At 39.1% G+C, this 14,080-nt stretch overlaps 1 long non-coding RNA gene across 1 annotated transcript; it reads left to right on the plus strand.

Annotated features, from left to right (window-relative positions):
* The first annotated feature begins 11,574 nt into the window (after window positions 1-11,574).
* LOC145119006 (uncharacterized) lies at window positions 11,575-13,631 on the plus strand. The gene is made up of 3 exons (XR_013713591.1): window positions 11,575-11,921; window positions 12,451-13,210; window positions 13,329-13,631. It is a non-coding gene; the product is annotated as an uncharacterized LOC145119006 (long non-coding RNA).
* Window positions 13,632-14,080: the final 449 nt, after the last annotated feature.

The raw sequence follows: 14,080 nt of genomic DNA on the forward strand, positions 1-14,080 counted from the left end.
GAACGGCATCACTACGAACTCGTAGTGTCCGTAACGAGTTCGGAAGGCTGTTTTCGGAACATCCTCCTCAAGCACACGTAACTGGTGATACCCAGACCTCAGGTCGATCTTGGAGAAGTAACTCGCCCCTTGCAGTTGGTCGAACAAATCGTCTATACGAGGAAGAGGGTAACGATTTTTGACCGTCAGTTTGTTGAGTTGCCTATAATCGGTGTACATACGGAACGATCCGTCCTTCTTCTTCACGAACAAGACTGGTGCTCCCCAGGGTGAGAAGCTTGGTCTTATAAAGCCCTTGCTGAGCAGTTCGTTAAGTTTACCGGACAGTTCTTGCATCTCGGCAGGCGCTAGGCGGTAGGGCGATTTGGCTACGGGGGTAGGTCCGGGGATTAAGTCGATTCGGAACTCGACTTGTCGTTGCGGAGGTAGACCCGGTAGTTCTTCCGGAAAGACATCGGGGAAGTCGCGTACTACGGGGAAGTCTTTCAGATCCTTCGTTTTCTGGCTCGTATCGACGATGTGTGCAAGGAACGCGCGATATTCCTTACGCAAGTATTTCTGGGCTTGAATACTTGAGATGATACGAAGGCTCGTACTAGGTTTGTCTCCGTAGATCATCAGGGTTTTGTTATTGGGTAGGTTTAGACGGATGGCTTTGTCGAAACATTGGATATTGGTACGATGGAGACTCAACCAGTCCATGCCAATGATAACATCGAAGCTCTTGATTGCTACTGGGATGAGGTCGATTGGGAATGAATGAGTATCTAGCGTAAGGGTACAACCTATGTAAATCTCGTTAGAGCTCTCTGTCTTACCGTTAGCCATTTCTACGACGAAGGTTTCTTTTAGTGGTTTCGGTGGTTGTTTAAGAAAGTGTTTAAAGTTTTGGTTTACGAAGCTTCTTTCTGCCCCACTATCGAATAGAATACAAGCATAAGAGTTATCGAGAAGGAACGTACCCGTGACTATCGTGGGGTCTGCTACTGCCTCGTTGTGGCCAATAGCAATTACTCGTCCCGTTCCTCCTGCATTCCCAACCTTCGGACAGTTTCTTTTGAAGTGTCCGACTTCGCCACAGCCGTAGCAGGCCTGGCTTACTCCCGAACCGGGGACCTGGGAAATGGGTTTGGGTTGAGATCTGCAAAACCGGACGGTATGGCCCTTCCGGTCGCAGTTAGTGGAGTGCATTTCCCGGCAGGGGCCGTTGTGATGGAAAGAACACTTTGTGCACTTGGGTAAGTTTCCTGCGTATGTCTTGGCTGGTACAGGGGCAGTAGGAGTAGTAGCAGCATGGACAGCCACTGTTTGTTGGTCATTGGATGAGGATTTGGCTGATTTACCCTTCTTCCGATCCCACCGCTTTCTTTTGTTGTCAGTGGTGTGGGTCGGTGTAGGGGTAGTGTTTGCAGTAGCTGATGGAGTTGAGGGAACTTCATGATCAATCAGCCTTTGGGCCAATTCCTTGGCACTTTCGAAGGTCGCAGGGTGTGATGATAGAACGTTCCCTTGATATGGGCGTACCAGACCCCAGATGCATCGCTCGATCTTTTTGCTTTCGGTAGGCACCATGTTAGGGCATAGAGCCACTAGGTCGCAGTACCTGGCTGTATAAGCCATGATGTCGGAACCCTGCATTTTAAGGTTCCAGAGTTCCTCCTCAAGCTTCTGAACCTCGCCTCTCGGGCAGTACTCCCTCATCAGAAGATCCTTCAGTGTGTCCCAGCCCATGGCGTTGGCTGTTACCAAAAAGAGTGTTTTGACATGGCTATTCCACCATGTCAGGGCCCTTTGAGTGAAGGTGCAGGCAGCAAATTTTATCTTGCTTCCCTCGGGGCAGGAGCACATTTTGAACACTGCTTCGGTTCTTTCAATCCATTATGTTAGTGCGAGGATTCCTCCGGTTCCATTGAAGTAGGTCGGTTTGCAGCTGATGAAGTCTTTATAGGTGCATTCCCGTACACGTGGGTGGGTTTCACCATGGCTAGAGGTGGTACCCATTCCTCCCCCACTGGCGCCAACCGAATTGACTTGCGCCAGCGCGGCAGTCACAGCCGCAGTCACGGCTGTTTGAAACAACACCGGATCGAACTGTGGAGGAACTGGTGGTGGTGGTGGAAATGGAGGTGGTGGAGTTTGAGTTGCGGGTGTTTTCCTGACTGGACGCTTGCGAGGTGGCATCCTTTACTGAAAGTTTATGAAAATGATGATAATAGTAAGAATCGATTGTAAGCAGGATGAGAGTGTTTCATGGACTAAATCGCCATAGTCCAACCACTAGATAGATGCATATAAATAGAGTAAGGAAACACAAGAGTACAACTTTCCACAGATTAGATAACTGCCAATATTACTGGTATTACTGATGTAAATTGAGTTCAGGGAAAAATGACCTAACAGTAGGTCTTACATCAAACCATAAGAAAATGTTGGCAGTTTAGGAGTCTAATTAGAGTATTTTCAAAGTTAGGAATGGTTACAGACATGTGCTTAGCAGAGTATAGAAAAGAAAGGCTATTCTTCAGCTAAAAAGGAAAGGTGAGTTGGCATCTGCTAGCGGCGACGGGTATCCCTCGGACGAACCCTTAGGTCTGCCAGATGGCACGCTACTTCCTAAAGATGTCGTTCATGAATCCTCTGACGCGCTCGGAGTTCCACGACTTCGGCTCGGGATGCAGCTAGTTGTTGCTGCAGAGCCTCATTGGTCCTCCTAGTCATATCCACAACTTCTTCGAGCTGGCAGATATGGACAATGTTAAGGTTAGAGTTGGCGTCAATTTCCACAACTCTGTCGATGGCTGCCTGACCTTGCTCGACGTTCCTAGCAATCATACGGACCATGATGGGCAAGACTCGGTCAGCTGAGCCTCCCTCGCTTATGTTGTAAAAGCTTTGGTCTCCATCGAAAGGTAACGGTTGACCCTGTTCATCACTCCATCGATTCAAGGTTGTCGCCCACATGGGAGTGGGGCCTTGAAATGCTGGACGGGGGTTGGGATTTGGAATTTGAACTCCTTGGCGATGGTTGTTGACTTTCGGTTCGGAGTCGGAGTCATCTGAAAAGCCTTCTGCAAGGTGATCATCCAAAGGGATTGGGTGATCATCTTCTAGCCCTTCATCAAGCCATCCTCCAATGCCTTGGTTCGGATGATACGGATCGCCGGGGAAGTGGAAGCCAGCCATGCTATCTACGCGAGAATGGGGAAAGGATAATTAATAGACGTTCCAACCTAAGATACTTATAAGATGATCCTTACCAGTTACTTCGATACTTGCATAGTGCATACAAATTGCATGTAACCAAGACAAGATAGACCTTCGAATAAGTGACCCTAACTCTAAATCCACAATCAAACAAGAACAGGAAGTAAAGCAAAGATCATAGATTCTGAGTCTATAGCGTCTTAGTTGCATGTAACCTTAGCGTATCCACTTAGCAACTATCGCCATACTAGTAAAGACCTTTTTAGTTCTCACATATGTGAATTTCAGGAATGCAGAATACTCCTATAGTATTCCTGTTCTAATGTTCTTGTAGTAGTGTTGGTAAGTTTTTAGACTTGTTGCAACACCACAATCAGTCTTAGGCACATGCTACCCACTCCTAGGAAAATGTAGTTGATCAGGCTACATCCACCCAGATTTGACTATATGTCTCTAAGCCTAACTGTGATGTTCAACAATCATAGTACTTTTGTTCTGTTCTAGTATGATACTGACCCTTTGAATGGATGTATATATATACTTAGTTAAATATTTTATTATTTAAAACTATATATTCTTAGTCAGAGTGTTTTAATCCCAAATGTGTTTATAGTTTGTATATCTTTTATGGGTTGATATACTTGATTCACTATAAACAATGCTCTGATACCAATCTGTCACACCCCAAAACCGAGAACGGCGGAATACGTTCTGGGGTGGAGGACGTCATGTACAGTATCATAACAATGCATAATAGTAAAGACAAGCAACAACATCCATTGCATTAATATAATAATTGTATACAAGCATGTTCTGTGCGGTATGTTAGACACCAAAAATATAATCAAAATAAAGAGGAGTCTTGAATGTGCTCCATCTTCACAAAAGCGGCATCTATACCTGTCTACTTATGACCTGAGAATACAAGTTATTTTGAAAACGAGTATCAGCATAAAGCTGGTGAGTTCATAAGTATTTAGTGTCTTTGCTTGTATAAAAATGTTTACAACATCTTAATGTAATAAGTGATTTCGATGTTTGAAAATAGTATAAACCTTAGAAAACCCTATGTTTTCCAGTAAAAGTTGTCTTCTACCAAGACCAGGTTGTTTGCAAGTTTGATTCTTTGTAAATGTAAAAGTTTTCCCTGTGAAACTAACGGTATGAAAATATAGTTTTAAACTTTATTTATATAAAGTACTTGGGGAAATAAGGTTTACCCCCGCAGTATCACTGCCGACTAATGTAATGAGAATGCAGGCTCCAGGTGGTATTAAATGTACAATACACCTCGGGGAGTCTGTTTGCCTTTAATTCTTAATGTGTTAATTAAAGGTCAGAATGTGAACTCGTATGTAACCATGCTGATTGACGATCGAATAACTGATGACCCTCGAGGTCACACGTAGCATGGTGACATTTTGTCACCCCTGGGCCTAGTCGGCTCGGACTGTAGCTAGCAGTCGGGATGTGGGAGTGTCTGTCCCGTATAGATCTATAAACATAATGTCTGCTCTCCCTCCAGGAGACTCTGGTTACACGGTGATAGCACAATGAAGTGTCGTATCGAAAAGCAGTATGTCACATTCTATTTATAGTATATTCTCTTGTACATGTATACTGTATCTTCTGGTATGATGTATAGAGTGTTCTCTTTTATGGTGTATAGTATTCTCTTTGTATAGAATTTAACGTGTATTGACTAATGACTTGTACTGACTCTGGTGGGCACCATAGTAGTAATGAGTAGAATCCTTAACTATACATATTATAGTTAAATAGTAATGTTGGTTGCATGCCTTTGATACCCAAAGGCACTGAACTGATATGAAGACTTTTATATCTAAAACAATTATATATGATATATAACTAAGAATTCAACGACAGTCGGATAGATAGCAATATTCCCTAAGCCCACAATCAAACAAGAACAGGAAGTAAGGTGAGCTATCAGTCCTAAGTCCTTCAAGTCTTACTTATATAAATATAGTTGTGTAGATATGGTTTTGGAATAAAAGAAGTTTAAGATAGTTTGGAAATAGTTTTCTAACAACTTAATATGGAAAAAGAGTTTGATAAACATTTAAAACAGTTTTGTTGGCAAAGCAGTTTAAAGTATAGAAAATCCTTTTAGTTGCAAGTTATAAATCACATGCGATTGGTTCTATAACTTGTTTGATTCAACTTGTATTCCCCCCATAAAAGCATTTAAAAACATTTAAAAGGTTGGTTAAGGGGTATGAACTCACCTGTAGTGAGTAACTCGAATGAAAGATCGATATAAGATTGTTGGGTGTCAATTGGAGTCTTGAGCACAAACGAATCCTATTTAACATATAAATACACATATATGAATACATTCTATGTATATAATCACTCAAAGTGATAGGGACACGCCTTAGGGACATAAAAACACTTAGAATTAAGTGTTATCAACACCTAAGGTTGAATATAAGGTATTATATGGCCATACATGGGAGTGTATGGTCAAAATGCACCACATTTATGTGTGTGCGGCCAGGGTGTGCGGCCAGGAGGCGTGTGCGGTCAATGTGTGCGGCCAGCGTGTGAGTGCGGCCGTACACATGGTGTTCTTGGTGTTCTTGATGTTCTTGGTGTTCTTGGTGTTCTTGGTTAAAGATGCTACCTTTTATGAAGATCTTGATGAAGGTTTGGATGATACTTGAGAGGATTTCGGGTCCTAGCTTTGAAGAAGTGTAAATAATGTTCAAAATGACCAAGTGAAGTATATGTAGGGGAGAGTGTGCGGTTGGGATGAGTGTGTGGTTGGCTGTGTGCGGCTGGCTGGCCGCACACTCGTGTGTGCGGCCGCACACACCTAGTTTGGTGTGTTTGGCCCGTTTTTGCGATGCTACACACATTCTAACCCATCCTACGACTCATATCTTGATTATACTATGTCTCAAGCACTCATATAGACCCAAAACTTCATTACAAAATAGCAAAACGAGGCTAACTTTGATAAAAATGAAGAATGTATAAGTTAGAAATTTCGGGTTGTCACAGCCTTGAAACCTAAAAATGTGGCGGGAGAATCCCTGCGAGGAATGGATAAGAACTTGGAAGTCAAGGGTGACGGAGCCTTATATCTCATGGACCGGATCTGGACGCCGAAACACGGTGGCTTCAGAGACTTGGTCATGAAAGAAGCGCATAACACTCGATATTCCGTTCACCCAGGTTCAGATAAGATGTATCTGGATCTCAAAAAGTCATACTGGTGGCCTAACATGAAAGCAGAGATTGCTACCTTCGTGAGTAAATGCCTTACTTGCGCCAAGGTCAAGGTCGAATACCAGAAACCATCAGGTCTACTCCAGCAACCGGAGATACCTGAGTGGAAGTGGGAGCGGATCACTATGGACTTCATACCCAAGTTACCCAAGACAACGGGTGGACTTGATACCATATGGGTCATCGTCGACAGATTGACCAAGTCCGCACACTTCCTGCCTATCAAAGAAACGGACAAGATGGAGAAGCTCACTAGAACCTACATTCGGGAGATCGTACGACTGCATGGTGTTCCTATATCTATTATTTCCGATAGAGATAGTAGATTCACTTTGAGATTTTGGCAGTCATTACAAAATTCCCTAGGAACGAGGTTGGACATGAGTACAGCCTACCATCCACAGACCGACGGGAAAAGTGAGAGAACTATCCAAACTCTGGAGGATATGCTGCGAGCCTGTGTGATCGACTTTGGTAAGGCATGGGATACCCACTTACCCCTTGTCGAATTCTCTTACAACAATAGTTATCACACGAGCATCAAAGATGCCCCATTCGAAGCCCTCTACGGCCGAAAGTACAGCTCCCCTTTATGTTGGGCTGAGGTGGGTGACACTCAATTAGCTAAAGGACGAGTTCCTGACAGCACTCTCACAGGTCCGGAGATCATTCGGGAAACGATAGAGAAGATCGTTCAGATTCGTGAACGATTGAAAGCCTCTAGAGACCGACAGAAAAGCTACGCAGACAAACGGAGAAAACCTTTGGAATTCCAGGTGGGAGACCGAGTCCTTTTGAAAGTCTCACCCTGGAAAGGCTTGATACGCTTCGGAAAGCGTGGAAAGCTGAATCCAAGATACATAGGGCCTTTCGAGATTCTCGCTAGAATCGGCCCCGTAGCTTACAAACTCAACTTACCTCACGAGTTTAGTAACGTGCATCCTACCTTCCACGTCTCTAACTTGAAAAAGTGCCCATCCGACGAGACTCTTGTAATCCCACTCGACGAGATCGAGATCAACGAGAGCCTCAACTTCGTGGAAGAACCTGTAGAGATCATGGACCGAGAGGTCAAGCGAACGAAACAAAGCCGCATCCCGATAGTGAAGGTTCGCTGGAACGCCAAGCGAGGACCGGAATTCACTTGGGAGCGAGAGGATCAAATGAAACTTAAATATCCTCATTTCTTTGCGTAATTATGTTGTAATAACTTGTTTGCTTGAACTCTAACTTCGGGACGAAATTCCCTCTAACGGGGGGATGATGTGACAACCCGAAATTTTCATTTGTATAATTTCTACAGTCAAACACTTCAAATAATAGTCAAATACATTTTAAAACATTTTTGGCCGGTTTTGAGTCCGTTTGGGTGTTTTATTTAAATACCTCAGACGAATAAATAAACGGAAGTGTTTATTAGGAGTAATGTGTAACAAGTGAACAACTTACACCATATCAAGGTGTTTACGGTCAAACAAGAGGAGTTTGGGCCGTAAACTCCTCTTCATCTTGAACTCATTCATATAGCATGAGTTTACCCTTCATTCCCAAATTTTACACTTCCCACCTCAAGAACACCCAAGTTTCTCTCAACTATCATAAGAGAATTTCTTCAAATCCACCAAAATGTAAGTAATTCCTTCCTAGTTTCGAACATGCAACACTTAATCTAGTGTTTTTACATCATTTCATCCACGGATTCTTCATTGTTACTTAGATCTTCAAGTGTTCTTCAAAACACCAAGAACACACACTAGTGTTTTTGGGCTCTAAACACTCCTACAAGCTTCATATAAGTAAGCATACTCCTCCTAGCTAGTTATTTGCTTAGTACACTTGTTAATCCATGGGAAGAACATCAAAATCCTCAAGAACATATGTGTTTATGGTTTGGGGAGATCCTTGAACCGTAAACACCACCAAGTGGTGTTTTGGTGCCCCTAACACCTTCTCTAGCTTGCTTAATGGACTAGGAGCTTGCATGCATGAACTAGAAACCCCAAAACAAGAAATGGAAGAAGTGGTCATGAGTTTACGGCCGTAAACTCATGGGTTTATGACCGTAAACTCCCAAGGAGTGGTCCAAGGACCGTAAACTCCAAAGGTGAGCCATTTCGAGCCCTAACCACTTCCTAAGCCCTTGATTTAAACTTAGAACCTTTCCTTGTGAGGTATAGGACCTTAAAGCACACAAATACACCATTACCATGATTTTATGGCCGTAAACTCATGGGGAAATGGTTCATCAACCGTAAACACATATAAGGTTACCATTTGAGGAGTAAACTCCAATGTGAGGCCATACTCCCCTTAGATGCAACCCTTAGTGCTCCTAACACTTGAAGCAAAGTGTTTTCATGTATTACGATGTCTTTACTTACTTAATTAGTGATTAAATAACTAATTAGATACATTTATGTATCACTACATGTTACATAGGATCCGTGTGTGTGTTCAAGTCCTCACTTGACACCTAGCATCCTACCCGACACTTCCATCCAATTCACTCACTACAGGTGAGTTCATACCCCTAAATCAACCTTTTAAATGATTTTAAATGCTTTTATGGGGGGGATACAAGTTGAACTGTTATAGTTGTTATATCAATCACATGTGATTAATAATTAGAACAGACTACAAGATTTACTACTGCTTTTAGATTTCTATCAAACCTTGGATTTTCAAAGTGTTTCAAACCTTTTAATAAACATTTTAAATGTTAAAACTGTTTTCTAATTCTTTTAAACTTACATTATTTTCAAACCCATATCTACACCAATATATTTATATAAGTGAGACTTGAAGGACTTAGGACTGATAGCTCACCTTATTTCCTGTTCCTTGTTTGGTTGTGGACTTAGGGTATTCTGTTATTTGTCCGACTGTCATTGAATTCTTAGTTATATATCATATATATTTGTGTCAGATATAAAAGTCTTCACCTCAGTTCAGTACCTTTGTGTAACAAAGGCATGCCAATAATCATTACTATTTAACTATAATAGGTATAGTTAAGGGGTTACTACTCATTACTATTACTATAATGACACTACCAGAGTCAGTGCAGTTATGAGTCAATACAGGCTATACTATATACAAAAGGGAATACTAAATACTATACAAAGAGAACACTATACACTGTACCAAGAGAACACTATATACTATTACAGAGAAAACACTACTACACTATTGTACACTATACAAACATTGATTTCTCTAATAAGAATGTGACACACTATTTCTCGATACGACACATCACTGTAGTATCACCGTGTAACCAGAGTCTCCTGGAGGGAGAGCGGGCGTTGTGTGTATAGATCTATACGGGACAGACACTCCCACATCCTAACTGCTAGCTACAGTCCTAGCCGAAAGGCCAAGGGGTGACAGAATGCTACCTCACTATATATGACCTGGAGGGTCATCAGTTATTCGATCGTCAATCAGCATGGTTACATACGAGTTCGCATTCAAACCTTTGAATTAATACATTAAATAATTAAAGGCAAAATAGGCTCCCCGAGATGTATAGTACACTTAATACTACCTGGAGTCTGCATTTTTCACTACATATAGCCGGCAGTGATACTGCTGGGGTAAAACATTATTTTCCCATTACTTTACATTAATGAAGTCTAAACTATACTTTCACACTAATATTTTCACTGGGAAAAAACTTGTACTTTTACAAAGGAACAAACAAACAATCGGGTCTTGGTAGAAGAGTACCTTTCCTGGAAAATATAGGATTTTCAAAGGAGTATACTATTTACATCATTTGAAACCAATTAATACATTTACACTGTGTTGTTATAAACATTTTTATACAAGTAATGACACTAAATACTTATGAACTCACCAGCTTTATGCTGATACTCGTTTTCAAAATAACTTGTATTCTCAGGTCATCAGTAGACAGGTACAGATACAACTTTTGAGAAGATGGAGCACATACAAAACTCCTCTTTTATTTTGATTATATTTTGGTGTCTAACAAACTGTACAGAACACGCTTGTATTACAATTATTATATTAATGCAATGGATGCTGTTGCTTGTCTTTACTATTATGCATTGTTATGATACTGTACATGACGTCCTCCACCCCAGAACGTATTCCGCCATTCTTGGTTTTGGGGTGTGACAATATATATATGAATTTTATGTTGGAATGGCTCAACATAACGAAATTCTATATATGGGTCCATTATTTGTGTACTAAAATTCGATTATGATTACGGCATCCCTTTTCATAATCTGAATTATGAGAATTTGGAAAATAGAAATAGAAATATTATAACAAAAGACTGGTCTAGTATCATGTCTTTATGAATCGTGTCCCATATGCTTCAGATATAGGATCGATTGCAGGTGCTATAATATTAATTTGTTCTAAATTTTTTCCGAATGCCCAGGACATTAAGAGGGAAAAAGTACTAGAACTAGATATGACTAATTTGATTAAGCAATTGTCGAGGACAATCTAAGGTTTACCCAAGATTGGTTGCTTAGGGATAGTTGAAAGTATAATGTTAATTTTGGAAGGACCATATTGAAATATTCTGAAAAGAGGCAACTCTTGTTCAAGAGTAATAGTCAAAAGGGGAATATAGAAATTTTCCCATAGGTGAAAGTTATTCATTAAATCTGTGTAAGATTAGGAAACTTAATGCAAGAAGAATGTTCAAAGGCAATGAACTTTGAATATGAGACTTCGTTTCCATGGAGTTGATCTCCATTGGAATACTCTGTAATGTTTGTTGACAAGTCTTTGTGACTTTGTGCATAATAATTACAAGATGACCAATGCATATAAGTTTAGAATCTAACAGATTTAGGTAAATGGCAGGAATTTGGAATTCTTGCATTTACGGTAAGGATTTGGGATTGTGAAATGAGTATCATTGCACTACAAATAAAATTACATTTAGTGGCACAACTTTTTAGTGGAAGAATACTTTTGTGCCACTATAGCATATCCTTTAGTGGCACATATTTGGTTGTGACACTATATATTTTAAAAATGAATTATTGTTCCCACTTATTTTCCCCGCCTTTATGTCTAAATTTTTCAACATACCAAAAAAACAAGCGGGCTTTCAGAAAATTCAATAATATCTCAGTGATATCCTTTTTAAACGTAGAAAAAAAAATAGGGAAATTTTTTTAAGGGAAATAGATAATCTCTCAATTCATCCCCCGTCTTCCATTCTCCTTCGTTGGTCACCTCTGGTCGTCATCCATCATCGTCTTCTACTTACCAACAGCCCTCATCGTCACCCACTCACCGCCAGGCTCTCGTCGTCGATGTCGCATCCAACACCGATAACCACCTTGGACGAAGCCACAACCTGAGTTGGAATATGACGGTGACCATTTGGACAAAGCAATCAGTTTTGCTATCGCATATGGATTGATCTTCATTCATCTACTCTCAATTCTTCTACATCGACATATTCAAAGGTATGATTAGATTTGGTCTTTATTGATTACCTTTTTGGGCCGACTAGGTGTAATTTTTGATGGGATATTGGCATAATTAAGTATTATGTTAATCAGATGGAGAACAAGTTGAAATCAAGCATTAGGTTAATGAGACTGCACTACATCTAATTTATGAAGAGCTCCAAAAAAGAGATTGAATTTCTGATGCACATAACCTGTTTGATGAAATGTCTGAGATAAAAAAATACAAGTTAAAGTTCATACTTTAATCAAGAAAAAGGTGAAGGTGATGAATCAATTACAATAGATAAAATGCTACTCAACAACTACTAGATTCATGAATCTAAATGATAAAAGTTTAATCCCTTCATCTTATGAAGTATGAATCTGATTAGTGGAATTTTGGTGATAGAAAATCATAGATAACTTTTTTTTCTTTTAAATCATGTAAAAACATATACCTTCTTTTATAAAGATGAGTGTTGCTTTATACTTTAATTGAATTGGCGTATAGAAGGGCTTTAATTTGGTTGAAACTTGAATACAGTTCTTAGCAGTAGAGTAGAGAATGTGAGCAATTTTGTTCAAGCAGATTCTACTTTTGGAAAGGTATGTTGTGCTTTTTTTGGTATTCTCTTTGAGTCTTTTATCTATTCATTAGGGTTCACAATTAGGCTGAAAATTTCAGTATACAAGTAATGTATTTGATCATATTACTCTTAGGTGAAATATTTATCATATAATCAAATAATAATCCTTTCTTCTTGCAAGATACGTGACTTGTATACAAGACTTTTGCTACATTGTACTTCATTGTCATATTTGATGATTCTGAAAATGAGCTTGCAATTCTTGATCTTATGCAAGTTTTATATTATAAATATTAGCACATGAATTTTATTTACCTTATTAATATACATTAAGACTATGTTTCTTCAATGTCTTGAATTTCAATATTTGTGGAGACATTAGACAAATGTTTCAGTAATGTCTGTGAGCTCGATATAGTCCTCAATTTTAACAAGGTTAAATCTTTTTTCCTTCACTCATACCTTGAAAATGGGTATTATTATCATTTATTAAAACTAAAAACAATACAAAAAAATAATAATGAAATTTAATTTCATGTACATACTATCCTCGATTAAATTATTTTGGGAGGACAAGTTGTTGAAATGAACTCTTCAGAAATTGTCAAAGCAGTCAACGACATATCAGATACAATACATCAGTTGGTTCATGGATGATGGATGTACAAGAAATTTACATATATGACATCCGTGTGTGTTGTGTCACTTATCGGCAAGGTAAACACATGCCTAATTTTAATATGTTTATATTTTATTTTTATTTTTTAAAATTTTTATGAGATGATTTTGCATATTATTACAACAATTTACTTTGGTGGTTCTTCTTTTTAACCAGATAAAGTATGCTTTTTGGTTTGATAAAAAGAGAAGGATTCTGAAGAATATTGCTCAAATTGGTATGCCATTTTAGGATCAACACATAATGGGAAGCTCTTGAAGTTGCATATTGATATTTAGTTCGAGATCAATCAACTTTTATGTTTCTTCGCCAACTAGTATTTAGTTCCATAGTATTATATTTTGAGAATGAGAATATTGTATTTACTAGCACAACATTTATTTTGAAGATATTTGTATTTTAAATAATGAAAATATAGTTGTTAGAGAAAGTTTGAAATGAAAGAGTGATTTTGTGATTTTCTATTTTTATTTTATTTGTCTTATTATTATTTTATATTCCATATACTGACCTAATTTATTAATATAACCTTTTTTGTGTTAAAAAAGTGTCAATAAAAGAATGAAAGTAAAATTTATTTTAGCAATTAAATAGTGGCATAAAAAATAGTGCCACTAAAACCTACAAATAATTTAGTGGCATAATAGAAAAGTGCCACTAAAACCTATTAACGCTGCAACGGCACAACTGAAAAGTGCCACTAAAGGCCTTTAGTGGCAGCGTTTTTAGTGGTACATTTTTTTGTGCCACTGATTGCTTAAATGACTTTTAGTGGCACTTTTTTGGTTTTTAGTGGCACTTTTTCTGTGCCACTAAATGTCATTTTATTTGTAGTGTTGGAATTATGTTCAATCTATCTATTTCACAGAGTAAAGATCATAGACAAACTTAGTGTGCATACTTGGTGT

The sequence above is a fragment of the Lactuca virosa genome, chromosome 6 (genome assembly GCF_052849685.1).
Source record: "Lactuca virosa cultivar CGN04683 chromosome 6, Lactuca_virosa_CGN04683_v6, whole genome shotgun sequence".
NCBI classification, from domain to species: domain Eukaryota; kingdom Viridiplantae; phylum Streptophyta; class Magnoliopsida; order Asterales; family Asteraceae; genus Lactuca; species Lactuca virosa.